This window comes from Penaeus japonicus, unplaced genomic scaffold (assembly GCF_977035675.1).
Source record: "Penaeus japonicus unplaced genomic scaffold, GWHDUDI00000001_assembly GWHDUDI00000018, whole genome shotgun sequence".
NCBI lineage: Eukaryota > Metazoa > Arthropoda > Malacostraca > Decapoda > Penaeidae > Penaeus > Penaeus japonicus.
In genome coordinates this window covers 26,094,781-26,122,280 of record NW_028234420.1, presented here as the reverse complement: position 1 = coordinate 26,122,280, position 27,500 = coordinate 26,094,781, and the positions used below count along the sequence as shown (strand labels likewise).

Below are 27,500 nucleotides of genomic sequence, written 5' to 3'. Positions count from 1 at the left end.
GAGGGGGAAGGAGAGGGAGAGAGTGAGTGATAGAGGGAGGGGAGAGAGAGTGAGAGGAGATAGATATATAGATAGATATATAGATAGAGTGAGAGTTAGTGAGAGAGAGAGAGAGAGAGAGAGAGAGAGAGAGAGAGAGAGAGAGAGAGAGAGAGAGAGAGAGAGAGAGAGAGAGAGAGAGAGAGAGAGATCGCGTGCAGGAGGGCCACTGCCTTGGGTCTCGCAGTCCAAGTGGGCTCCATTATGAAAAATTGAAGACAGCAACCATGAGGAAAATCTATCGGTCCCCAATGGCACACGGTTCCGAATACAAATAACTATCCTATGCAAGGGATGGGAGGGGGGAGGGTATGCGCAGGAAGGTGAAGGGGAATTGGGGGAGGATAGGACGGGTGATGTGGGGGGGAGGGAAGGGGGGAGAGGCTACTGCAATCCGTGAGTCCCGTCCTTCTCTTGCAGTTAATTCATTCTCCCCAGTTTGAACAGCCATTTGCATCAATTCACGTGGATCTACATACGAGTTCCCTCCATCTCTCCTCCGGTCTCCCTTTCCCTCACATTTAGCGGCCCGTTCCCCTGCCTCCTCTTTCTATTTCTGACCCGCTTCTCCCTTTCTGCCTCCTTCCCTCCCTGCCCTCGCTAACAATGTAAAAATAAACACGCATTATATGCAAATGCCGCCGTTATAATTCCGGGCCACACAGCTCTTCCAGGCAGTACCGGCAGTCATAGAGGTGTACACACACACACACACACACACACACACACACACACACACACACACACACACACACACACACACACACACACACACACACACACACACACACACACACACACACATTCACCCTCTCACTCTCTTCTCTCCCCCACTCCTACTCCTACTCCTACTCGTACACCCTCTCGCCAAAAACCGTCCCGCTTCAAAGGTCTCCCTAAAACACCATGCAGGGACGTAAAGCTAAATGACTTGATGATCTATTATCATGCCCAATTACGGCCGCCGAGGAGAATGATTTGGATACCATTTCTAAATACGAGCTCCAGTAATGATCTTCATAAACATGTAATTACACTTTATCATACGATATGACCTACGGAATTACATGCAGGCACGCACACGGTGACTCGCAAATACGCCCATAAAACATAATGTACACAAGCTTTACACACACACACACACACATACACACACACACACACACACACACACACACACACACACACACACACACACAAAAGCCAAGGCTCTCCTCAGATCCCCTAGCACTCTCACCCAGGCCTTTGCGACGCCCCGTAACACAAGATCATAAAGACGACGATACACTGAAGACACGACGATACACTGAAGCCGAGGTCGTTTTTCATTAATCTCAGCCCCGGATTATTGGCTCCCCATCCACCTCCGGCACGGGTCTACTGTCCCTCATAGCGCGACGACAATATATAAAAGTTGTTTAATTAAAACTTGACGAACTTCCAAACTTCCCTCGTCTATCTACCGTGGACGCAATTTTACACCGCAAATTTGGAGAGCTGTTTTTTTCCTTCCTTCAAGGTTGCACTTTCATCGCTCATGATAATCTTATTAAGATAGATAGGTAGATAAAGAGATAGGGAGGGAGGGATGGAGAGAGGGATGGGGAGGGAGGGGTAGGGAGGGAGAAAGAGAGAGAGAGAGAGAGAGAGAGAGAGAGAGAGAGAGAGAGAGAGAGAGAGAGAGAGAGAGAGAGAGAGAGAGAGAGAGAGAGAGAGAGAGAGAGAGAGAGAGAGAAGAAAAGAGAAAGAGGAAGAGGAAAGAATGAGAAGGAAAGATAGACATAGAGCAAGTGTATCAGGTTATGTATGTCAGCAGGGCGAAGTGGGCGTTGAAGACCGGATATGAAGAAATGAAAGCCGAGATGGAGGAGTAGAAGAAAAGAAGAGGAGGGCGAAGGAGGAGGAGAAGGAAGAGAGGGAGAAGACTGCTGACTTTTCATATCACAGATTCTTTGGAATGATCCGCGGCAAGGAGACTCTAAGTACTCTGTGTGACCCCCTGCCTCACGAAACGACATCGCAAGCGCCCTCGAGTCCCCTCCCTCCCTCCCGCCCGCCCGCCCGCCCGCAGCACTGTCGACAACACGGGTGGAGGAAGAGTGCGAGAGAGGGGCCTGTTTCCCGCGACCCCTTTCCGGCCCCGCGAGGAGCGAGGGACACAAAGGCGACACTCGTGGCTGACTCCTTCCGGCGGCGTTGCTGAGCGGGTTCTATCTCCTCGGGTTGCTGAGCGTTCGGTTCGCTCTTGAGGGGCAGGAGGAAGGAGGAAGGAGTGAGAAGTGAAGAGGGTGGCGCGGGAAAGGAGGAGGGGGGCTGACAGTTTGGATCCTATTGATGATAACTTTTTTATCAATGCCGTAATTATGACTATTGTTATTAATTGTAGCAGTGTCCTTTTTTCACTCTCGAAGAGGATATAAATATTCTCTCTACTGCATACCGACTACTAACAGGTCTTATAGACACGAGGTAATAAAAGAAACAAAAAATATACTTTTCAATTTCCCCAGACTTATAGCACATCGCTTATTCTTGAACAACGGCAGAACGAATGGCAAAGCATTAGTATTTAATACCACATTTCACCGCACCTTCAGGCAACTGCTGCACGAAGAGCCCAGAACGACTATCAACGAGGCGCTGAGCCATCTTGACGACAAGCTGCATCTCTACTGTGAGGCGAACAAAACTCACACAAACTCACTAATATATCCCTCTTATTTCTCTTACTGTCCCTTCTCCCTCTCCCTCTCCCTCTTTCCCTCTCTCTCTCTCTCTCTCTCTCTCTCTTTTACTTCTCTTGCTGTCCCTGTATCTCTGCTTCTTTCCTGCGCGCCAATCTAATAAGTGTATAAGTTTTGGCGGCGCGAAGATAGTGAAATTATATTAGTCTTCCCAGGCGGTCTCGTCGTATCACATCTCAGGTGAGCACAGAGGTGAACAGAACAAACAGGGATGCCTCACAATAACTCGAGGACTTTCTAGGAACGCCCACATTTAGTGCGAGCGAAAATCAACGCAGACAGAGATTACTGCGCACCTAAGAGAGCAGGTGGCAAATGCCTTCGAATCGGGGATATTGCCATCAGTCGTGTGCCGCTTCCCCGCCGTGGTATGCGAGGATCCTTATCGCGTCTTGCCTTCCTGAGCGGAGGAGCCCTCGGGCAGGGGCGGCAGCCTGCCACCAACACCAACTTCCCTCGTCCTTGCTACGTAAAATTAATGCAATATGGATCTTCGCATGCTCATAGCAGCGCTTAAGGACCTGGTTTCAGGGCTCCTCGGACTCTAGCCTCTTTGTACCCTTGGTCATCGCTATCCGAACCCCTTTCCCACAACTTTCCTGACCCCGGCCGCCCTATCCCGGGGGTCGGTGGCCACTTAAGTGTACACGGCGGCATCTCCCTAGAGGCGAAGCGCCGATAACAAGAGATCATCCTGTGGCGCGCTAAACTATTTTTCGTGTCCGCGTCTATATTCATCCCTGGGCGCTGATACTGCACAGGGAGAGTTTCCTTGCAGATTCCGCAGTGCAAATGTGCATCGGCTTGTGCCAGCGCCTCCATTTACCGGTCATGCATAATTCCGGACGCATGTATGCCAGCCAATATGTGCTGGCTCGACGCCCGCCCAAGGTGGCAAGTGATATGCAAAGCGGATCATATAATCTGGCCGCATACAACTGTGTAAACCAGAACGTACTGCGCCCCGCCCCCTCGCCTTCCTCCCCCCACTCCTTCCCTAACAGGCGGGCCAGGGGAGGGCGTCGACAGCTGGGATCCTTCTGCACCGTACCCTACCTGCAGGTCATGCAGGAGGAGACACCTGCCACCCTTCCTCCCCCTCCTTCTCTTCCTCCTCCTCCCGCTCCCTCCATCGCCTCCTTCTCTTGAATTCATTCCCTGTGTCCACTGAGGGAGCGGACGGAAAAAGTAGAGATGACGAAGAGGCTTAAAATATAAAAAGAGACAAGCGACAAAATAAAACATTTTTAGAAAAAAATCACTGCTAAAATAACGAGACGGATAAAGAACATAATAATAAATTAATTAAAAAAGAGGACAAAGCCATCTAGCGTAGTTCGCTAGGGAGAGAGGGAGAGGGAAGGGGAAGGGAGAGGACGAAATGGACACCGAAGGGGAGGTAACGAGAGGGGGGAAGGAGGGAGGGAGGGAAGAAGGGACAGGGAGAGGGAGAGAGAGAAAGAGAGAGAAAAAGAGAGAGAGAGAGAGAGAGAGAGAGAGAGAGAGAGAGAGAGAGAGAGAGAGAGAGAGAAAGAGAGGTAGGTAGGTAGGTAGGTAGGTAGGTAGGTAGGGAGGGAGGGACAGACAGGGAGAGAAGGAGGGAGGGAGGGAGGGAGAGAAAGAGAGAGGAGAGACAAGGACAGGAGAAGGAGGAATCCAAGAGTCTTCATAGAAGGCGAAGCAAACGGGGAAAAGGGTACGGATAATTGAAGGCCAGAGGATAATCTAATGGCGGCGGAGACTCCTTATCAACTCCTCATGTTACGCAACCTTATCGCGGCGCGGAGGATGCTGCAGCACTGCCGTTTTATTTCTCAATGTCGTTAACTGAAGTTAGTTTTACTCTGCATAAAAAAATAATAAAAACACCAGATCATGCTAACAACAACAGGGAACAACAACAAAGACGACATAAGCAGCTGATGGGAAAAATAACGAATAAAACAACAACAACAGCAGCAACAACAATGGCATGAGGTCCATCCACGAAGGAAACTACAAGTGAAAAGGCTGCAGCAATATCCAACAGACCAGGCAGCCAAACTCCCTCTAAAAGTTCAAGAGTTCAACTGAACAGACCAAGCAACACCATTAGCCACATCCACACACCCCGCTAGTTTCTCTAACAACGCCCTCTTTTATTCCTCTTTATTCCCTGTTCCGTATCACATATTCCTTTATTCCTCTTTACGCACTGTCATAATTAACCACAATGCCTTCTCCTATTTCTCTGCCTTCGGTCCCACAGCTTCCGTCTAATCCTTTTTCTCGTTCGTCTTCTGTTCACCTTCTTGTTGTTCGTCGTCCTCCTCCCTTTCCTTTGCTTTCTTCTATTTCTCTTCCTCCCTTTCCCTTATTTTCTCTTTGCTCCACTAACTTTCCTTCCCTTCCTCCTATTCTCTTTCCTCCATCTTCTTCCCGTCTCTTGTTTTCTTCAAGCTCTCCTCCTTTCCCTCCCTCCATACCCCTTCTTCTTCTTCTCATCCTCCCAGGTTTTCTTCCCGTCACTCGAAATCAAAGCATTGGCCCCTCGATCCCCGCGGCAGACTCCAAAAACGAATGGGGGTTGGAAAAGGAGAGGGAGATGGAAAGAGTGGGAGGGGGAAAGAAGTAAGAGAGAGAGGGGGGGAGGTCTAAATAAAAACTCACCGTGAAATAAAAGCGCGATGTAATGTGTTTGCGTGTGTGTTTGTGTATATACATACACACATACATACATATATAATATATATATATATATACATATATATATATACATAATAACACACACATATATATATATTATATATATAATATTATAATTATATATATATATAATATATATATATATAAATATATATATATATTACATACATACACACACACACACACACACACACACACACGGAGTTGATGAAGTCGGAGGCCCTGGCAGCGCCGAAGCCTCCCAGACACACGAGACGTCTCTTATTTACGGTACAAACAGAACAGTTAATACGCGGAACTAACTGCGGGATGCGCCGTCGTCAACTCTAGCAGAGAGGAAACGTTTAGAGAGAGGGGGGAGAGGAGGAGGAGGAGGAGGAGGAGGAGGAGGAGGAGGAGGAGGATGAGGAGAGGGAGACGGAGAAGGAGGAGGATGGGAAGAGGGAAGCAAGAGAAAGGGAGAGAGGAAGAGAGGAAGAGAGGGAGAGGAAGGTAGGGGGGGAGAGAGAGGGAGAGGAAGGTAGGGGGAGGAGGAGAGAGAGAGAGAGAGAGAGAGAGAGAGAGAGAGAGAGAGAGAGAGAGAGAGAGAGAGAGAGAGAGAGAGAGAGAGAGAGAGAGAGAGAGCAAGTATATCAGCATAGATGTGTTGGCAAGGCGAAGTGGGCGTTGAAGACCGGAATTAAGAAATGAAAGCGGAGGAGAAGGAGAAGGAGAAGGAGCAGAAAGAGAAGGAGAAGGAGGAGGAGGAAGAGTAAGAGAAGGGGGACGAAGAGGCTTATGACTGCTGACTATTCGCATCACAGATTCTTTGAGATAATCCGAGTGGAAGTTTGAGGAGAAAGATAAATGCAGGGATAGGAGATGACGCTCCTGCCCTACTTCCGAGGAGGACTAGTCTGCACTAACGAGGACGACTCGAAGTGCCAAGACACCAACGACTAAGCCGAATAACCATGCACCTCACCGCCGCCCCAACCCGTACACACACCAGGCAAAGAGGGAAGGGTACATGGCACTCGGCGCAAGGTGACACCGGGAGAGGGGCGTCGAGTGGCACTTGATACGAAGTAACACCACAAGAACTGGGGAGTCAAGTGGAGCTACGTTGCATCCAGTGCCGAACCAATGATAGACAAGTGGCACTCAGCGCGGGGATAAGAATAGGCACGTGGCGTTAATCACAAGCCAATTAGGAGCTCGTGGGAACCAGGGGACACAACAAACACTCTGTAGCAAGCACACCCAAAGCACAGCACTCAACAGGGACCGGGAATAGGCATGTGACGTCCAGAGAGGGACAGGGGCGGGCACTCTGCACTCGGCAGGGCTGGGAACACATACAGCGTCCGGAGTAGGGACAAGCATAAAAGCTCGCACTCAGTACAAAACCATGGAGTAACGTGCAGGAGCTTCGACTGGGACTTCACATAAATCCTTTGTACATTTGAGGAACATCTAACCATCATAAACATATCTTTGGTCCTACTAAACACGCCTGTAAGATCAAAAACGTGCCAGGCCTTTGATCTTCCACGTTACTGTCTGCCTTACAAACATATCATTAACCACTACTTCATAACACTTAGCAAAACTCCTTGTCTTAACAATATGCTTGCGCCAAATATAATACTTACCACCAAGCAAAAAACCGCATCGACGATTACCATCCATACTGCAAACCTACATTAAAGAACACTGCCACCGCTGGGCCGAAAAAAATAGCGAAAAAATAACAAAAGAACACTAAATAGCAAGGATGACAGCGGCTATTCACTTTCTGGGGCTACTCGAGGATCCTACATGTACTTTAGACCCTTTTTTCCTTCCCTTTTTGCGGGGAATGGGAAGAAGGGGAGAGGGAGTGGGGGCAGGGAGAGGGGAAAGAGAGCGAAAGGGGGTGGGGGGGGGGTATGGCAGACGCAGCGGAGGAGGAGGAGGAGGAGGAAGAGGAGGAGGACGAATGGATACAAAAGACCACCTCATTGAAAACATAAGCTTCAAATAGCTACAAAATCTGCTGAGGTAAGTCAGAAGCGAGCAAGGGTAGGGAGGGGGAAGAGGGAGGGAGGGAGAAGAGAGTGGGAACCAAGGATACAGGGAGGAAGGGAGAGAGAGAGACCAAGAAAAGGGTAGAGAAAAGAAGATTCTGGAGGGAACGGAAGCGAGAGGATTAAAGCAGAAAATAGTCATGGACTATTTCAACAGATCACATTAGCCGGTCCTTCGGAGAGGCCGAATTATATCTGATATAAATGCACAATATTCATTCTTTTTATTCCATCGACTAATGCCTTCTACTGATATACGACATTGGCCATACGACATTTTACCGCCAAGACTAAAGTTTCCATATTGCACCGCCTTTCCTTGAGCAATGTCGAGCACACTGAGTCTTCACCATCATCATTTTTGTCCTTACTATAATGCTCATAATTTTTCTTATCAATATTATCATTATTATAATCCTTATGATCATCAAGTTCCTGCTTTGTTTTCGTGTTCTTATATTATTATCATCATTATAAATATCACCATCATTATCATTGTATCATTAACATTATCATGAGCATTCTTATCATTATCATCATCATTATCAACCTCCTACTTCTTCCGTTCACTTGATTCCTTGCCGTCGTCTTCGAAATAAAAACCCTCTCTGATGGCCGGCATCCCCGGTCTCGCGCGGCTCTGACAACGAGCGAAACAAGAGCAATTAAGAGAAGTTTGTTTGCGAAAATACTTATCATGCGCCGAGTCAGTCTAATGAGGCGGTGTGTGTTGTAGGCGAGTTCGGGTCGGCGCGCGAGGAGAGAGGGGTGGAAGGAGGGAAGGACAGGGGGAGAGAAGAGGGCGGGAGGAAACAGGGGAAGGGAGGGAAAGGGGGAAAGACGAAGAGGGAGGGGGAATTAAAAAAGGGTGGGTGAAGGAGGAAGGAAGGTATGAAGGGAGAAAGGAAGAGGAGAAGAAGAAGAAGAAGAATGAGAAAAGAGGGATAGGAAGAACATGAAGGAAAGAGGGATAGCAGGAGAGAGGAGAGAGAAGGAGACAGATGGGAGAGATAGAGAGAGCTAGGAAAATTGTTCTTTGATCATAAAACACGAAACCGAGAGCATACTTCAGGAAGATTAAAATCCTGAGGATGACTATAGTGGGAAAAAAAAAACTCCTCTGACTACCGAGGCCAAACAAACAAAAGCAACAGGCAAGCGAGCAAGCAACAATATCCCCAACCGGCATTCCCACACATTCACCATCCTCATCACCATCTCATTTCAGAAGTCAGCAGCAAATCGCTCCGCCGAGATAAAGCGACTCGGCTGCTCATTAACAACTCATCAGGGCTCCGAGATGCTCACCTGACAGGAGTTATTACCTGTGTGACGGCAATGTGCAACCGCCGCCAAGCACCTGACCATCGCGGGCCCATCACCTATTCCGCTGTGCTCAACTCCCGGATGCCAAAACCTTTTTTGAGACTGAGTGAGTGATTGGGGATGGAGGGGGAGGGGGAGGGGGGGTAAGGAGGGTAAGGAGACACCGCGAAGGAAGAGCAGTGGTGTTAGAAGAACGCGGGGTATGAGAGGGTAAGCGTGGGAGAAAAGAACGGGTGAGAAGAGAGAAAATATATGTGGAAAGAGAAAGAAGAAAGAAGAAAGAAGAAAGAAAGAAAGAGAGAGAGAGAGAGAGAGAGAGAGAGAGAGAGAGAGAGAGAGAGAGAGAGAGAGAGAGAGAGAGAAGAGAAGAAAGGGAGGAAGAGGGAGAGGCAGAGAAAGAGAAAAAGAAAGGGAGAGAGAGAAGGAGAGGCAGAGAAAGAGAAAAAGAAAGGGAGAGAGAGGGAGGGAGGGAGAGAGGGAAGGAGGGAAAGGGAGAGACAGAGACAGAAACAGAGACAGAGAGAGAGAGAGAGAGAGAGAGAGAGAGAGAGAGAGAGAGAGAAGGAGAGGGAGGGACGAAGGGAGGGAGGGAGAGAGAGAGAGCATGGTGTACCGCATGGAGAGGTGAACGCCCTCCTCGCGCACTCCATCCGGACCCCCTCCACCCTTCCCCCATCCCCCATCCCCTTCTCCCCCCCACTCCCTCTACCAGTGCATGTCAGTCTCGCTCCTGCGTCAAGATGAAAGGGAAAGTTAAATAATCAGAAGTACATTCCAGCCCAGTCAGTGCATGCGAGCTCCATGTTTCAAACCGTTCATGCAATAAAGAAATTGTGCCACGTTATATAGCACAGGCGTGGGGAGTGGGGTGGGATGGGGTGGCGAGGAAGGGGAGATCATGGGAGGTAGGGGGAGACCGGGAGAATAGGAAAGAGCAGGGGAGCATAGGAGAGGGTTGGGGAGGACAGAAGAGACCAGGGTATGAGAGGGGAGACCAGGGAAGGAGAGGGGAGGCTAGGAGAGTCCAGGAGAGGGGAGGGTAGGGGGTAGAGGGGAGGGGAGGGGAAGGATTGGTTTTATGAGTGTCGTTTTAAAAGGGACACGCAGGGAGCGAGAGGTGGCTGATCGGCTGAGTCCTCCAGACAGACCAGTTAAAAGACCAAAAGCTGTTTCATAAAGCGAGCGAGAGACTCTTTCTATTTACTAAAGGCACGTGGGAATTAACACATGGTGGAAACTCCGTGAATGCAAGTGAACTAATGGAAGGAGGGAGAGGGAGAGGGAGAGGGAGAGGGAGAGGGAGAGGGAGAGGGAGGGGGAGGAGGAGGAGAAATAAATAGATAGATAGATAGATAGATAGAGAGAGAGAAGAAAAAATAAACAAATAAACAGAGGGATATCCGTAAATAGACTCGCGTTGCGCAGGGAAATGATGACACCAGAATGGAGACGGTGTGTAGGACGATCAACAAAGAAGCAATGTGAGGAATCCTTACAAAATATAAAGAAGAATAAGGCGAAAAAAAGGTCTAGCAACACAACCAACCAACAAACAGAACACCCGCTAACGGAAAATAAACAGGAGGGGCCGAATCTGGACCATAGAAACGGCGTAACGGTAAACAGCTCCGTAAAGTTACTCAACCTGGTTAGAGAGAAGCAATGGAGTCGGCGTGGAGTTGCAAGAGGAGGACAGGGGTGGGGGGTGTCAGGGGGAGTAAGGGGGTAGAGATACAGGGGTGGGGGTGGGCTAGGAACTGAAAAGGGAATGGGGACAGGAAGAGAGGAAGAAGGTGAAGTATAAATGAGAGGGAGGGAGAGGGAGGAAGGGAAGGGAGAGGTAGGGAGAGGTACGGAGGTGAAGGGTGAGTGAGTTAGGAGGGAGGGAGGGAAGGAAAAAGAAAGAGAGAGAGAGAGAGAGAGAGAGAGAGAGAGAGAGAGAGAGAGATAAAGAAAAAAAATAGAAAGAGAAAGGGAGAAAGAGAGAAAAAGAAATAAAAATAGACAGAGCATGTGGCAGAAAACACAACAACCCACACACACTAGAAGACAGAAGAAGGGTGACAAGGCAGAAAAGATACAAGGGAGGGAGATACATTAGATAAGAATTTCACAATAACATAATTAAAAGGCACCGGGGTATAATGTTACAAGACGGAGGGGGGACGGGGGGAAGGGGAAGGGGAGGGGGAGGAGGAGGGGGAAGGCACTGCTGAGGTGATAAGAGCAATAGGAGACAAGGTATAAAGATCCCAAAGAGGAGGAAAATTGCTTAAAAATATATACATAACATGTCTAATGGGACGCGCGATTCGTTGGGATTGAATCAGTTGCACATGGGAGCGCGGGGGGAAGGGGGGATGGGGAGGGGGAGGGCTTTAGAAAGGGACGTACATGAAATACGTAATAATAAAGAAAATGCGACAAGGCGATAGATACGAAAAGGGAGGCATGGGAAAGGATTTTAAAAATGAAGCATAGAACTACAAATAATGGGCTAAAAATATAAAGAAAAACAGATAAAAAGACAAGACAACAAAATAAAGTCAGGAATAAAACTAAAAAATAGAGATACGAAAAAGGAGAGATAAAAAAAATCACACAATATATAAGGGAGGGGGAAGGAGGGGAGGGAGAGGAATGAAAGAGAGGAAAGCCAAGAGCATAATAACAGCGAAATATAAAAAACGACTACATAAATAAAAGGATCGCGAGAGGTTAAAAGGCGACCCGAATTGAAAAGAAAGAAGAGGTGGAAAATGGCGCAGAGGAGAAGAGTAAAAAAGAAAAAAAAAAGAAGAAGAAAAGAGAAGGGAAGGGAAGAGAGTGCGCTCGAGCGAGTGAGCGAGACAGTCAACTAGGGCACCGGAGGATAGACCACTAATAAATTATCACTCCTTCTATATACATAAAAAAATAATAATAAAAAAATCACGTACAGAACACCTCCCACGAGACAAAAGCTAACAAGCTACAATTTTGATAATGAAACCTCGAAATTGGGGTTAAGTGGCTATAAATTACTGTCGTCTTTAAGGGTGCGGGGAAGGGCCTCCTTCTAATCCCCCCCCCCCCTTCCTCTTTCGCTCCTTCCTTCCCACCATCTATTTTTCATTTGTCATATTCTCTCTCTCTCTCTCTCTCTCTCTCTCTCTCTCTCTCTCTCTCTCTCTCTCTCTCTCTCTCTCTCTCTCTCTCTCTCTGTCCTCCTTCTCCCTATCCCTCTCCTCTGTTTCCGTTCTCCTCTGTCTCCATCCTCCCCTCCCTCTCTCTCCTTCCCTCTTCCCTCTACCCTCTACCCTCACCCTCTCCCCTCTCCTCTCCTCTCTCTCCTTCCCTCTCCCTCTCCTCTTCTTTCTCCGTACTCCTCCATCTCAACCTCATCTCTCCTTCATCAACTCTTAAGTAAAATATCAACACTCGTTAACCTTCGACCCTGAAACAAATCACCTTTAACTTTAGCAACAAGAAACCCGTTTCTGACAGCAATTTCACGGCTAAAATATTTTCTCTCCTCGACAAATCCGAGTTACCATTTCCTCCTTTCTATGAGAAACGTATCATGACTTGTGTCATGCACTTCATGTCGCGCGGATAAGGGGAGGAGGAGGGGGAAGGGGAGGGGAAAGGGGGTGAGGAGGAGGAAAAGGAGGAGGAGGAAAAGGAGGAAGAGGAGGAGGGTAAGGAGGAGGAGGAGGAGGAGGAGGAGGAGGAAGGGGAGGAGGGAGAGGAGGAGGAGGAGGAGGAAAGAGAGTGGAAGGGGTAGGAGGTAGAAGATGAAGGCGGACGAGAAGGATGGGGAGGATGGGAGAGAGGAAGAGGAGGAGGAGATGGAGGTGATGAAGAATGAAGAGGAGGAAGAGAAGGAAGGGGAAGAGAAAGAAGATCAAGGGGGAGGACGGCGAAGAGGGGAGGTGAGGAAGAGAAGGAGGTGGAGCTGATGGAAGAAGAAGAGGATGGGTATGAAATAGGATAGAGGAGGAAGAAGAAGAAGAGGAGGAGAGAGGCAGGACACTAGACTTCAGAAAGGCTTATAATGAGCAGCCCCTCGGAGAATACAAGTGAAGCAATAATCTGGGCGCCGACCGATAAACAGGGGGAGGGGGATTAGGGCGAGCGCCGGAGCTACTACAGGGATGTTAATTGAGTAATCTGTCCCATAACTTAATGATCGGCCGAAGAGCAGCGCTGCGGGGCAATTACCCGGACGCCGAGATCAACGCATGCCCTGTCGGCGACGGCGTGGGTCGTTGGTCTCTACAGGGAGTTAGGGAAGAGCATAAGGTAAGAGGGAAGAGAGAGGAAACAAGGGTGAGAAGGGAAGAGGGATAAGGGAATTGGTGTAAGGCGAGGGAAAAGAGGGGAAAAGGATGAAGGAAGTGGCATAAGGTAGGAGGATAGCGGCATGAACCATAAGGTAAGAGGGAAGTGACATGAGGAAAGAGCAAGGGAGGAAGACGGAAGTGGTAAGGGTGAAGAGGGAAAAAGGATGAGGGAAGTGACATGAGGCAGCAGAAAAGTGACGAAGGGGTAGTGGGGTAGGGCAAGTAAACGAGGGGTACAGAGAACACAAGCGGGGAGAAAAAGGAGAAAGCAGGAGCCGGGGGGAGGAGGGCAGTAGAAGGATAACGAGGACGAAGAGGAGGAAGAGGAGGAGGCGTCGGAGGAGGAGGAGAAGCTGAAGGAGGCCAAGGACTGCAAACGAAGGTGAAAGTAAGGAGGAAAACAGAGGGAAAGGCAAGCGGCCAGGCAGTGGCAGAGAAAACAAGAGCACAGCCACTCTGACAACACGCTCCAAGTCTGGCAACAGCATGCGCGTGTTTGTTTTCATTTGCATGTACTGAGCCCAAATGCAAGGGCGTGTGTATGTTTGTGTAACCAACATCACAGGCGGAGTCAACAGAACTATCTTAAGCGAGTTTGACGGGATCTCCTCGCGCCGCTGTTGCGCGGGCTTGCGATAGTGTTTAATTAGCGAGCCATTAGAGCCACGCCCACTGGGAAAGCCTGTGACACCACATGGCCGTGACGGGAAGGCGCCACCAACGTCAGAGGAACAAGCTGGACCCTCAAAATAAGCATCGCTCAAGTTAATGAAAATATATACAAACATAAATGGATAAATGAATAAAAAATAAAATATAACACATATAATTTACACAGTGTAGTTATGAGGAAGACACATTCACTACTACGGGTTCCGCATGACATCTTTTTGCCTCTCGACCTCGACGCTGCAGCCTCCGGAGACATTGCACCCCCGGCTTGTTAAGGAGCCCTGACGCCCCGCACGCTGTGTACCTTAGCTTTGTTATCAACACTCCTTTGTTCCAGTCCCCTCGCCCCTCGCCCTCGCCCCTGCCCCTCCAACCTCTCCCTCCCCCGCACCATTCCACCTCCTATTGTGTCCGCGGTGTCGTTGGTAACTTCGTACAAACTATTGCTGATATGTCTCCTCGGGCATTTGTTTATTCTTCCGAGTGTATCACTTTGTGGGTGCTTATAACGTGGCCTTTCTCTTTGTTAATGAAATACTAGGCGTTTAGTTCGACGGCCTTTTATTCCGCTGCACACCGGGATATCTCGTTCAATTTCTGATGCATCTCAACGAAGAGTGGTCCCATATTGTCCCATATTCATCCATTACCGAAGCAACGTAAGCACACACCTAATAAACAGGTGGTATAAATTCTCACCATTTCCTCCATTCTTCACCCTCGTAAAGCGTGGGACACTTGTTAAATCCTCCCCCACTCCTCCCTCCCTCTCTCCTTCACCTCTGATCATCCACCCGTCAGTCTCTCCTTCATCAACTTCTCACTTCCACTGGCTCCTTCTCCTAGGTGGATAGAAAGAGGATAGAGGAAGCCTTCCCCCCGTCCGTCAGCAGCGCGTGCCGACGTCATGGCATTGTTCAACTTCTAGCTGTTTTCTACGTGTTTGTTCAACGAGTTCATAGTTCAGTGACGGCGCTTGAGCACCAGCGGTTAATAGAATCTCATTTCCAGCTCCTTCGCATACGCGCGTGTGTGTACGTGGGCGTGTGAATGTTTTTACGACTGTTTACACAATGTCTGCAAACAACATGTCAAAACTAATATATATCAGTATTCCGTTGACCAAGCACGTGGAGTTAATAAAAAGGACTGAAGTGTCATACATACACGGCGAGGACTAAGTAAAATGACCCATATTACTAAACAAGGCAGCGCATGGCATCGTCTGCAGATCTTGTTTCACATTCCATTAACATGCAAGGCAGACACGCAAGACCCCTAACATATCGCAGACGATTTTCACGACGCAAGAAGACACTCGACTTTCCACTGCCCCAGAAGAGCCTCCGCCCGAAACGGCGACGGGCGCGGGAGGGACGGAAGGCGGAGGGGGGCGGAAGGGGGCGGAGGGGCGGCTGCAACGAGGCCATCCATGCCCGTCCGTGATTCATCTCGCACCAGAAATAGAAGGAAATGCACAACCGCTTGCGGGTTTATCAGTCGCTTGGCACTCATTGCAACTCGTCTGCAAAGGCCCGGATATTGGCATACGATAGCCAATATCAACGGGAGTTATAAACTAATCGGGTTCGAAAGCAGCTTATGAATTTCCTGCTCGGAATCCATCCCTTCGTACCGACAGGAACATAAATACAAGGAGAAAAATATAGATGAAGAGAGAAGAAAGAGAGAGAGAGAGAGAGAAATATGAGAGAGAGTAAGAGAGAAAGAAAGTAAGAAACAGAGAAGATAGACAGAATATGAGAGAGAGAAAGAAAGAGAAGAGAGAAGAATAAATAGAGAGAGAGAGTAAAAGAAAGGAGAATAGAGAGAGAATAGAAGAAAGAATAAAAGAAAAGAATAAAGAGAGAGAAGAAAAATAGATAGACTAGACTAAGGACTAGTTCTTCTTTCCTAGCTACTTTCCTTGTTCTTCCTCCGCTTCTTCGCCCCCCCCCCCCGCCCTTGGAAGCGTCAGTCCTTTACGCCAGCATCACTTCAAAAGCCATAAAGACCCCGGAAGCAAAGTCTTCCCTACTCTTCCCCCTCTACCCTCAACTCCCTGCCACCCACCTCCCACATTCCCTGCCCCAGTTTCCCTTATAACGTAATAGACCTCTCTCTCTCTCTCTCTCTCTCTCTCTCTCTCTCTCTCTCTCTCTCTCTCTCTCTCTCTCTCTCTCTTTCCACTCGCTTCCCTCTACATTAGACATGCGCAATCCGTGGAGCACATAAACAAGGTCAATAAAACACCCACCATATGTCACAAAAACTAGCCAACAGACGACCTTCCCTGATCGTAAAGGCATATCAAACCAAGATTTCCAGCTCTACCCCCCCCCCCCACCCCTGACCGCTCTCCACCACTCTTCTTACCTTCCTCCTCTCTCCCTTCCCCAACCCTACTTTACCCCTCCCCCTCTCCCTCTCCACCCTAAGCCCTCCCCACTAGCTTACTCTTACTCCCATCTCTCCCCCTCTCCACCCCACTCCCATCCTTTCACTCTTTCTCTACCTCCCTCTCATCCACCTCTCCCTCCACTCTACTCCCATACACCCCTACCTCCCTCTCCCCATCTCTTCCCCACATCCCTACCCATTCTCTCTGTCTCCTCCCACCCTTGCGCCCTTCTCTCTCTCCATCTCTCCCTAACCCCCGCCCCCCTGCCCCAACCCTCGAGGCAAGAGCTCAGTCAGTAGTTCGCGTTACTTCCCTATAATATACGCATTTTACGAGCCGCCAACCGGTAATCCTATCAAAGCTCGTATAATCAGCATTCGGTTTGCCTATTATTATAACCACCTCTCCCTCACCTATCTCTCTCTCTCTCTTTTCTTTCTTTCTCTCTTTCTCTCTCTCTTTCTCTCTCTCTCTCTCTCTCTCTCTCTCTCTCTTCTCTCTCTCTCTTATCTCTCTCTCTCTCTCTCTTATCTCTCTCTCTCTCTCTCTCTCTCTCTCTCTCTCTCTCTTTCTTCTCTCTCTTCTCTCTCTCTCTCTCTCTCTCTCTCTCTCTCTCTCTCTCTCTCTCTCTCTCTCTCTCTCTCTCTCTCTCTCTCTCTCTCTCTCTCTCTCTCTCTCTCTCTAATTGTGAGAAGAAGGAGGAAGAGATAGAGGAAGAGGGGGAGAGAGGCATAGATATAAATAAATAAATAGATAGATAGATAGATAGAGAGAGAGAGGAGAGAACGAGACAGAGACAGAAAGTGAAGAAAGAGGGAAAAGGAAGAGAAGAGGAGGAAAGGGAGAGGACGGAGGAGGAGAGAGGATAACCACCTCGTAAAGCCCGGGTAATGCGAGACACCACTGAGCAACTCTAGGTCTGGAGGTGCGAATCATTTCCATCCCGCGGGCGTTTATGAGCGATAAAAAGATAGAAAAAAATTAAAGGAATCAGCGCAGAAGTACGGCGCGACGGAAATGAAAAACTCCGCGCACGGAACTCCTCCCACGCACGGCCGGAAGCGCTCGGAATACCCCCGCGCCGCCACACTCGACTCCGATCCCCATTTCCATTGGGAGCGATAATCTAATTAAGTTAAAAGTCGCGGCCACGGCACTCGGGGTTCTCGGTGCAGCTCCGTCGTCAAACAAGTACGTGATGATGCTATAAACAAGCGCAATCTGGTCGAGCACACGCTTGCCATGCCCGACTACTTGCAACATATTACCCTCGAGTCGCACGATAAGACGGCACGGGCGGGGGGAGGAGGAGGAGGGGGATGGGGAGGAGGGAGGGAGGAGAGGAAGGGAAGAGGGAGGAGAGGAGGGGAAGTGGGGGAGGGAGGGAGAAGGAGAGGTCGAGGCATAAGGAGGAGGAGGGAGGAGGAGGGGAAGAGGAAGAGAGAGGAAGGGAAGGAAGAGGGAGACAGGAAGAAGGGAAGGGGGAGGGAGATAGGAGGGAGGGATGAAGAAGACAAGAGGTGGAGGGACGAGAAGAAGGGGGGTGGTACAAAAAATACACACGCAAGACACACACAACTGAAAGAAAGAAAGAAAGAAAGAAAGAAAAAAACGCAGCAGATCGGCGCTAGCGTCTTCGAACAGACGGCGTCAGTTACCAACTCGCCCATAAACACCGGCCTCACTCCCCCCAGAGTCATTACCGCCCAATAAATTCGGCCAAGGAGCCCCACGACCTGCAGTGCGCACCTCTCTGCACCTAAATGACCAATACATTAAATCCCCTGCAAGCATAAATCCGTCAGGCGTAGCGCGCGAGCTACCGTCTCTGCAGACGTCGTCATCCATGCATGAGAGAGCCAGCAAGTACACCGGACACCAGTAGCGAGCAACAACTGCCACCACGAGCCTGCCAACATCCCAACCACTCGCTACTACTCTCAGAGGGCAAGCGGCAACATAATCAGCAGAGGGATCATTTATCAGCCCTTCCAAGAATGACTGTCAGAATCGGGGCCTGAAATCACTCGCACACTCGCGGCCGACACAATCACGACTCCCACTATCACAATACCGCCACCACACTGTGTAAACACCATAATCTTTTTTTCTCCTCCTGCGAGTGTTCGATAATCCCCGCGCAAAAGAACATCCTCATCGCTGCTAATGCGGGCGTTCCCTAAAAATAGAATCAAATACGTCTGCAGGGTAGTTATCGTGCACGCACACACACGCCCGACGGAGATAATGTTACCTTAAACTACAGCAACACGCAAAATATTCAGTAAGACCGTTCCATTTCAAAAGCATTCTTCACGCGTAATGTCAATCCATAAATTTGAATCTATGTCACTTTCTTATTTTCTCTTCCCCTCGCCATCTTCCGTTTTTCTTTCCTTTTCGCACTCTCCTCATCTCTCTTATTCTCTCCATTCTATGTTGTGCATGCTTTACATCTCTCTGTATTTCATTTTCTTTCTTTGTACTGTCTTCGTCTCTAATTCTCTAATCTCTTTTCATACCCGTCTTTCCCTCTAACTCCCCCCTCCCCTCTCTCTCTCTCTCTCTCTCTCTCTCTCTCCGCTCTCTCTCTCCTCTCTCTCTCTCCCCTCCCTCCCTCCCTCCCTCCCTTCCGTCCCTCCTTCCATCCACTCCCTCCCTGCATCGAAGCAAGTCACACACGCGGCTGCTCCACCACCTCGCAGGGTTCATCGGGCTGAGACTCCAGGAAATTACTCGCGGTGAGTTACGAGGCTCGAAGGTTGTAAATCACAGGGAAATGAATAAGTAAAACGTTCATACTGCGTGGCCAACTAACCTTCCCCCTTTACTTCTTGTCAGGCGTGAGTGAGAAGCGCTGTCATGGGAGAGAATGGGGGAGTCGGCGCGGGCTGTAACAAGGTAGGTCTGGATTCAGGGGGAGTGGGTGGGTGGGTGGGTGTGGAGAGCAGGGGAAGGGAGAAGAGAGGAGAGGGAAGGGAAAGGAAGGGGGAAAGGGCAGGAGAGGGGAGGGGAGGGGAGGGGAGGGGACAGGAGAGGAGAGGGGAGGAGAAAGGAGGGGAGGGGAGGAGAAAGGAGGAGAGGGGACAGAAGAGGAGAGGGGAGGAATAACGGAAAGGGAAGGGGAGGGAAGGTTAGGGAAGGGAGGGGAGGAGAAAAGAGAAAAGATAAGAGAGGAGATGAAAGTAACAGAAATGAGAGAGAGAGAGAGAGAGAGAGAGAGAGAGAGAGAGAGAGAGAGAAGAGAGTGAAAGCCCTAAGAAGTTTAGCGGTAAAGCGCTAGAACTCAGCGTGGTTCCTTGTCGTTAATTATGATCTAAAAAGTTGGCGGGGTAGTTTATCTTTCTATTAGTCCAGGGCGGTTAAGGAAATGGCGGCTTAGATAGTGTTAGTCATTAAAGCCGTGTTAATGGTAAGTAATGACTCGGGCTCAGCGCCTCAGCCTCCGTCCGGCAACCGTTGTTTACGACACGCGCCGCTGGGTGGTCCTCGCCTCCGCTTCATCGGGCCACTTCGACTCTCAGCCGAAGTCTCTCCTTCCTCTGGGCCACTCCACGTCAAGTCCATTACGGTCGAGAATACTTCCCCCATAACCTGCGAAACTACTTTACCTCTTCGAGACCCTCACACGTTGCCCCGCCGAACGCCCTTCCCCTTCCTGCTCCCAAGCCCCTCATGAGTTTGAACTCTGTCATTGATGTCGACGCTCTTGCCTCGACCCCGCCCGCTCACTTCAGCAGCTCCCCGCGCTATCGTGAAGCTTAATCACTTAGGCACGGATTCGACGCGGTCTTACAAGGTCTTACGTGATAATAAGCGGCTTTGCATAGACAAGAAGGTCACAGATGATCTAAGCAATATGATACCTCTCCCCGCCTTGCAATACCTTCACGACGGCCGTACGTTAACTTATTATTGGTCCTGCCCTAGGCTCTTGCTCCTCCTGTGACTCCGGCAGAGATCCTAGTTAGTCTTGAGCGGGTTGTGGTCTACGCCGTAACACCCTTTCAGATCATCAAATTGCCTACTCTATTGCTTATTAAAGGGTTACTAAACTATGAATTAGTCCACGGATCTTACAAGGAAAAAACAACACCAGCACAGTCCTGCCACTCCGACCGATGACTAACTCGATAAAAACACTTACAGTTCCACTTCCATACATGACTTTCGCCGAACTCCCCGCGCCGATGCCGTCCCCGCATGCATGTTAATATATCACACGGCTATTCCACTGGCAGCCGGCGGGCCAAATGCGGCTCCTGAGTCTTTTCATTGGCTCTGTTGGCAGACTCGGAAGAGGTCAAACAGAATGGTTGATAAATATGAATTCTTATTTATTAATTCCTCTTATAATTTTGTTTACAAATATACATTTTCGTTCAGCGGGATTCTCCGATGGCGCAAAGGATAAATACAGATCACGTGACATCATGCAAAAGGCACGGAGGGCCAGGGAGCCATGCAGTGTTACCATGCTAGTCATTTTCCCGCTCGATCTTGCGCCTTTGGAGAGGAATTTGGCGGGGAAATTTATCATGCAACGGAAAACGATTTTCTAAAATATGAATTCAGATCGATATGGATAATAACAATTGATTTATTTGTGAATTTTCGTCTCGTGATCTCTGCTCCATCAACTTAGCTGAATGAAACATGTGATCAGTTGTGGTCGTCAGTTGGACGAAACGTACGGTCGTTCCCCGCACCACTCTGCTGCTGCGACGTGAACTGGAGACTCCACTTCTCTGCTCACGCTCAACATGTACATGCGAGTCATCATTGCCCATGTGAATGCCATGAGACCAACCATTCGCACCTTCCTCGCCACTCAGCATCTCTATCAGCGTTGACGCGTCTGATGGAGTGGATTGTTGTGTTCTACGTAGTTATTATGTATTCCATTTCTGATGTACCCGATGTGCACTTTCTTTGACAAACAAAAAAGGAAAAGTTTCCCTTTCTTCCTTGGCGTTCTTATTGGAAAATGCAAAGCAAATCGTGTTTTTTTTTTCTTTTTTTTTGTAAGTGTTTCGAGGAAGTAAACGGGATGTAATGTAAAGCTATGAGTCTTCTATTAAGTAACTGCATAACCCTTGTATATCATCGTCACAGCCATCGCCCCAAAACAAACACATACACACACACACAGCAATTCCTCCTCGGCGTAACTCGTGCGGGAGGGATCCGTAATCTCGTAAAGAGCCTCGTCATCGCATGTCGCACTTTATACAATTATATCACCCTTCCTACTCTCCCTTCCATCATTCCCTCCCCTCCCTCTGCCTTCCATCCCTCTACCCCACCCCCTTCTTTTCATCATTCCCTCCCTCCCCATTCCTTCCTTCCCTCTTTCTCCCTTCATCCCTTCTCTCCCTTATTTTCCTCCCTCCTTACCCCCTTTCCCACTTCCCTCATTCCATCCTCACCACCACCCTTCCATCCCACTTTCCTTTTTCCTTCCTGCCTTCATCCCTCCCCTTGTCCTTTCTTTTTTTTCTTTTCTCCTCCTTCCCCTCCTTCCTGTTTGGACCCCCCCCCCCTCCTCACGCAAAAAACAACTTCCAATCTTCGAAGACTGTTGTCGAGCCGATTCACACGTGCTTCTACCCCAAGCGGTCACAAATGTGTACGCTGCCTATGTGATTTCGATAATGTCGCCGGATACAAAGAGCGGTCGGATAAGACGAGTGCGAGTCTAGGGTCGGTTCGGACATGTTTAGGGAGGGAGGGAGGGAGAGCAGAGCAAGAGAAAGAGAAAGAGAGAAAGCAGGAGGCAGAGAGATAGAGAGATAGAAAGCGTGAGAGAGAGAAAGATAGAGATAGAGAAAGAGAGAGAGGCAGAGGCTGGCAAGACGCAGGGCCCACACTGGTCGACTTTCTCCCGTGTTATCCTGGCGCGTTTTGGCTGTCATAAATCTCAGAAAAGCATAAACCAGGTCTGCTCTCTTAATGCTTTAATTAAAGGACACTTAATGGTACATTTCAAGCAAGGGCAATAGCCATTCATTCAGTAAAAATAACGAGAGCAATAAAGTGGAGAAAAATAATAACAACAACAACAATAATAAACCTCATCAACTAATCTCATAAAGAAAAGAAAAAAACAAAAGAAATGTCAACAGGGCACATATAACCGCCATGCACTTCTTTACGAGGCGGAGGCATGAGCTGTCCTAATGCAAGCGTCTCCTTTGTGAAATGCTACGACGACAGTTATGACGCAATCACGAGGCCAAATGTTAGGGTGCGAAGACTTTGATGGAAACGGAGCGATAAGTCACCCTCGCCCCAAGTTAGTGGGCTAGGGAGCATCGGCGGCTGAGGGTGACAGGCTTGGTGGGCGGGTATCCGAGTGGGGTGTGTGTGCCCGCGCAGGGATGGTGGGCGGGGGTGGAGTAAGGATGGGGAGGACAAGGGGCAGGGAAGGCATCCATGAGAAGAGGTAAGGGGGAGGGGGGGGAGAGGGTGAAAATGGAATTAAAATGCATTAGAGTGAGGGTGGAGAGACAAAGGAACAGTGGTTTCAAAATAGGGGCGAAGGCGTTTGAATGGCTTGACGGGTGAAACACTATCTTTTTTCATACCCACATCCTATCCAATCCAACAAACAATAACGAATTTATGGCTTCCTAAAGGCAGTCGCGTAAAAAAACAACTTCAGAAACCACACACAAAAAGACTGTCGTATGCCATTTATCCGTTTGTAACTGATAGCACTATCGCGAATGCATGACTTGCTCTGCATGTTCTCCTCACAAGCCAAAACTTCCGAGTTTTGCAAGACCATGTAACTTCCTTCGCTCGAGCTCCTCCACTCCCCCCCACATTCTCCCCCTCCCCCCTTCCCTTACCGGACTCCACGCCCCGCCCCCTCTCCAACGCTGACGCACTGAAAGGACCTTCGTGCTCTCGGCAAAAGCACTCCTAACGACCGCTTTAACTACTACTTTACAATGCTAACTATACTCCCTCCTAACGAGCACCAGTAACACACACACACTTTTAGCAGACAACCACACACACACGTACACACACTACGCCGAGTCCTATCCCTCCCCCCCTCCCTCCTTCCTTTCGTTTAGTTTCCTTCCCTTCCCTTCTCTCTCATTTCATTTCATTTTATCCAATCCTTTCTTTCCCTTTTTCCCTCCTATCTCTTGGCACCGCCTCCACCTCTTTTTCTTCTTCGTCATCATCGTCTTCTTCTACTACTTCTTTTTCTTCTTCTCCTCCCCCTTCCCCTCCAACAACCAAGGCAGGCAAGGCAGCGCCCCATCCACCCACCCCCCACACACAGAAGCTCTATCAATGTGTCATTCAATAGCTAAAACATTTTACCATAGCGGGCGCAAAGGAGTGAGGGAGGAGGCCGGGGGGGGGGGGGCTAGACAACGCCTGAAAGTTACACGTGAAACTGAGTGGGAGCGAAAGAAATATTGGAAAAACGTGTGTGCGCGTTTAAGAGAGAAATGACGCACAGGGCCAGCCAATCAAGGCGTTGGCTGAAGAGAAGAGAAGAGAAGAGAGGAGTAGAGAGGAACAAGGACAAAGGAGGGTAGAAGAGGAAGGAGAAGTGGCCGGAGCGACGTCAGGAGTGGAGCGTCGAGGGACATCAGGAGTCAGGAGAGTCCCTAGCTTCGGTATTCACAGCGATCCAGAGGGGACCACTGGAGACCAAACAACACCTGGAGGAATTCCGTCGGGATGGTGAATGGGGAGAAGAAGATGAAGGCGACGAGTAGGAGAACACGTAATGACTGAAAAAATGGGAGGAGAAGGATAAAGAGGGAGAGGAGGAGGAGGAGGGAGGAGAAGGAAGAGCAGGAGAAAGAGGAAAATGGAGGAGGAACAATGAAAGGTAGAAAAGTAGGAATAAAGGAAGAGACAAGACGGATAAAAACAGGTCAAAGGTCGAAAGAAAAACAAACCCATAAAGAAAAGGGGCAGCGATCGCGGATGGGAAATACATGGATTGCCCCGTGAGGAGCAGAGATCAAGAGGCCGACCTACCAAAATGAACAACGGAGACTATTGAGGGGAAAGGGCAGAGAGAGGGAGAGTGGGGGGAGGGGGAGGAGGGAGAGAAGAGGGGGAGATAGAGAAAGAGAGAAAGAGAGAGACGAAATAAAAAGTCGAGGAAGAGAAAGATGAAGAGGAGGAGGAAGAGGCCAAGAGGCACACACAAGCGGGCGGTCGATATACAAAGTTTTGAGCAAGAAGTTGAGCCATCATATCCCCCCCCTCCGAAGGACGTGTCACTCAGGTGGTTTAGCTTTATTATGAAAATAGATCGAGCGGTGCGACCTCGCCGGAGTATCCTCGCTGAAACAAAGGGCCGCCCATAAGAAGGGAAAACAAGTCATGGGGGAAGAGAGACAGACAGAGAGAGAGAGAGAGAGAGAGAGAGAGAGAGAGAGAGAGAGAGAGAGAGAGAGAGAGAGAGAGAGAGAGAGAGAGGAGGGAGGGAGAGAGAGATAGAGCGAGAGGAGGGAGGGAGGGAGGGAGGGAGGGAGGGAGGGAGGGAGAGAGGGAGGGAGAGAGGATAGGAGGAGCAGGAAGGAAAGATAGGACAACAGGAGGAGCAAGAGGAGGAGGAAGAGGGGGAGAAGAAAAAAAGGAGGAGAAGGAGAAGAAAAAAGGAGGGGGAGTAAGAGAAGTAAGAATGGGAGGGGATGAGGAGGAAGAGGAAGAGAAGAAGAAACCAGGATGTTGAGGATGATGAGAGAGGATGGGATGGAAGGGGATGAGAATAAGGATGTAAATGAAAACGAGATGTTAAAGGAGGGGGGGGGGAGAGGAAGAGGAGGAGGAAGCAGTGGGAAGAGAGAAAAAGAATGAAGGAGAGGACATGGAGCAGAGAGACTAGGAAAAAGTACTCAAAAGGGGAAGGATAAAGAGATGAGAGGGGGAAACGGGCGTATAGACAAAGAGCAAGCACTCGGCGGAGGTTGGTGGGGGAAAAAAGTTTCTCCACGGGAAAAAAGGAGCTTCTTCACTTCACTTCATCGAACAAAAGAATAAGAGCAAAGGTGTCCGACTCTTGCAAGAAATCAAATCTCTTCAATCACAAAGGGAAATCGATTCTTCAACCAGTGAAAAGTCTAATCACACACACAAGAAAAAAAAATATCTACAAAAAACACAGCTACAAGCACAAAGAAAAAGCCAAACAATAAATAAAGAGTAAAGAGAGAACATACCAAGAGGGGACAAGACTCCCCCCCTCCCCCCGCCCCACTCTCACTCGGCGCCAGTGAGCAGCTTTGGGCGGCAAGAGCGGACGCATCCCCACTCTGTCTCGCATCTTATATGTTATATCAATTGAACTGTCTATTGCGTAATAGCATCATCTTTCGTGATTAATCTGTGCTTTGTGACTATCTAGTGAGCTAGCATACGAAACCAATTAGACTTAACTTATATGCCTATTCGTGTGTATACACTGTATATAACATATTTAACATTACAGGGTATTTATCACATCAGAGAGTATAAAATGTTTAAAATCAGAACCTTTTCACGGCGGGCGAAACCTGTGAGCGACCTCGAGGGCGTCGCGTAATGAGCTTTGAAATCCCGCACTTCGCGCACTCATCTTTTTCAATTAACTAATGGAAAATATTCTCTCCCAGGAACAATGTGGTAATGCGGGAGCTCTCTTTCCACTGCAGTCAAACGACACGGTTTTTACGGCACATATGCGTCTGTTTTATGGTCTGCGTGTGTGCGAGTACGACTGTATGCGCGGGAGATAAAGAGAGGGAAAGGGCGTGGATGAAGTACGCACACGCATACGAGAGTGAGAGAGAGGCCCCGGGAGAAGCCTACTCAGGTAACCGGAGCCGCACGAGAGGGGGGCGGAAGATACGTCAGCAGCGAGGGGCGGGCGGCCCGACCGTACAGTTGCATCATTCAACCTGGACCTCAAATTTTAGACGACACTGAATAATTTGGTCAAAGAAGTTCCTGGGCGCTTTTGCTTTTAACACACGCAAGAATGAGATCATTCATTCCCCCTTTTACCCCATGGATAAAGAGAGTAGAAAAGAAGCAGTATGTATTAAGAAAATGAAACAAAGAGGTATATGAATAAGAAGCAGAAAGAGACGACATAAACGGAAGCTCCAGAAACCACCGAGATGACCTGCATAAACCCAATTACGCGAACGTAATGCCGACAATCCGCTATCACACCACGATAAAGACTTCCGACGCAGAAACAGACTTCGCTTGAATTGCACACGTTGCAAGCGGCTCTGTTGAGGGGTCGCTCTGCCAGCAGGCCGTGAAGTATCAAAATGCTTGAAAATATGTGTTGAAAATTAATAGTGAAATCCAAAAACTCAATCCATAATCATAAACATCAATACGTGAAAGTAACTCAATCTCACTCCATAGAGGAATATCACCATGAATATGAACAGCTTTCAGTAGATCAATTAAACAAATACTGAAATAAATAGGGTCATTCATCCGACCGACCGACCGTCCAGACCTTCCTTCCTTCCTCTTCGACAAACTATCTCGCGTATCTACCTTATCTACCGCCGCGTCAATATGGCAGATCAAAGCTCCCGCTCGAACGCTGTAATCATCACACGAACATACTTGAGCTTCTCACGCCCACTTGCCTGCCCTTCTACCCCGAGGCTGGGTGGCATGTGAATCACCTTGGTTCCTCTTGCGGTGCCTACCCTAATCGCCCTCTAGGAGTTTCGTTATCTATATATATCTATATAGTATACCCGTTTCCCTAAAATGTTTATTTCCAAAAATATATCCATTATATCTAGCACACACCTATTAGCTGAATTGCAACGAGAGTATAATAACGTAATACCTAAAATTATTTCTTTCGCTGATAATTTACTAATACGTCACACACCAGCTCAGAAATCTTTCTCTGCAAAGTCACACCACGTTGTGCAAAGCCTGCAATGTATAAGGATGAATATATCTAAGATAAAAAATGACAAAGACAGTCGTAAAGAAAATGGATGAGTCAATATTAATTTTTATAAAGTATCTTTAAGTGACACTAAACTTACCCAAGAGTGCAGGATAACATCTTGGGCAGACCATATATGTCCCGCGGACCAGGGTCCTTATCAAAGCCCACGAAGTTAACCCTAACAAATACAACCAACCATAAATACTTTACTTGCAATCGATTCGGCATATAATTACTCTAATAATAACGTTTTAATAACCTTAATAAGCTATACAGATCGTTACTCGTCCCCCTCTCATACCTCTG

At 48.7% G+C, this 27,500-nt stretch overlaps 1 protein-coding gene across 3 annotated transcripts in view; it reads right to left on the bottom strand.

The window, feature by feature from the left end:
* The window catches only part of LOC122265341 (uncharacterized), a 126,624-nt gene that overhangs the window by 38,869 nt on the left and 60,255 nt on the right, over positions 1–27,500 (bottom strand). The gene's annotated exons all lie outside the window — the stretch shown is intronic.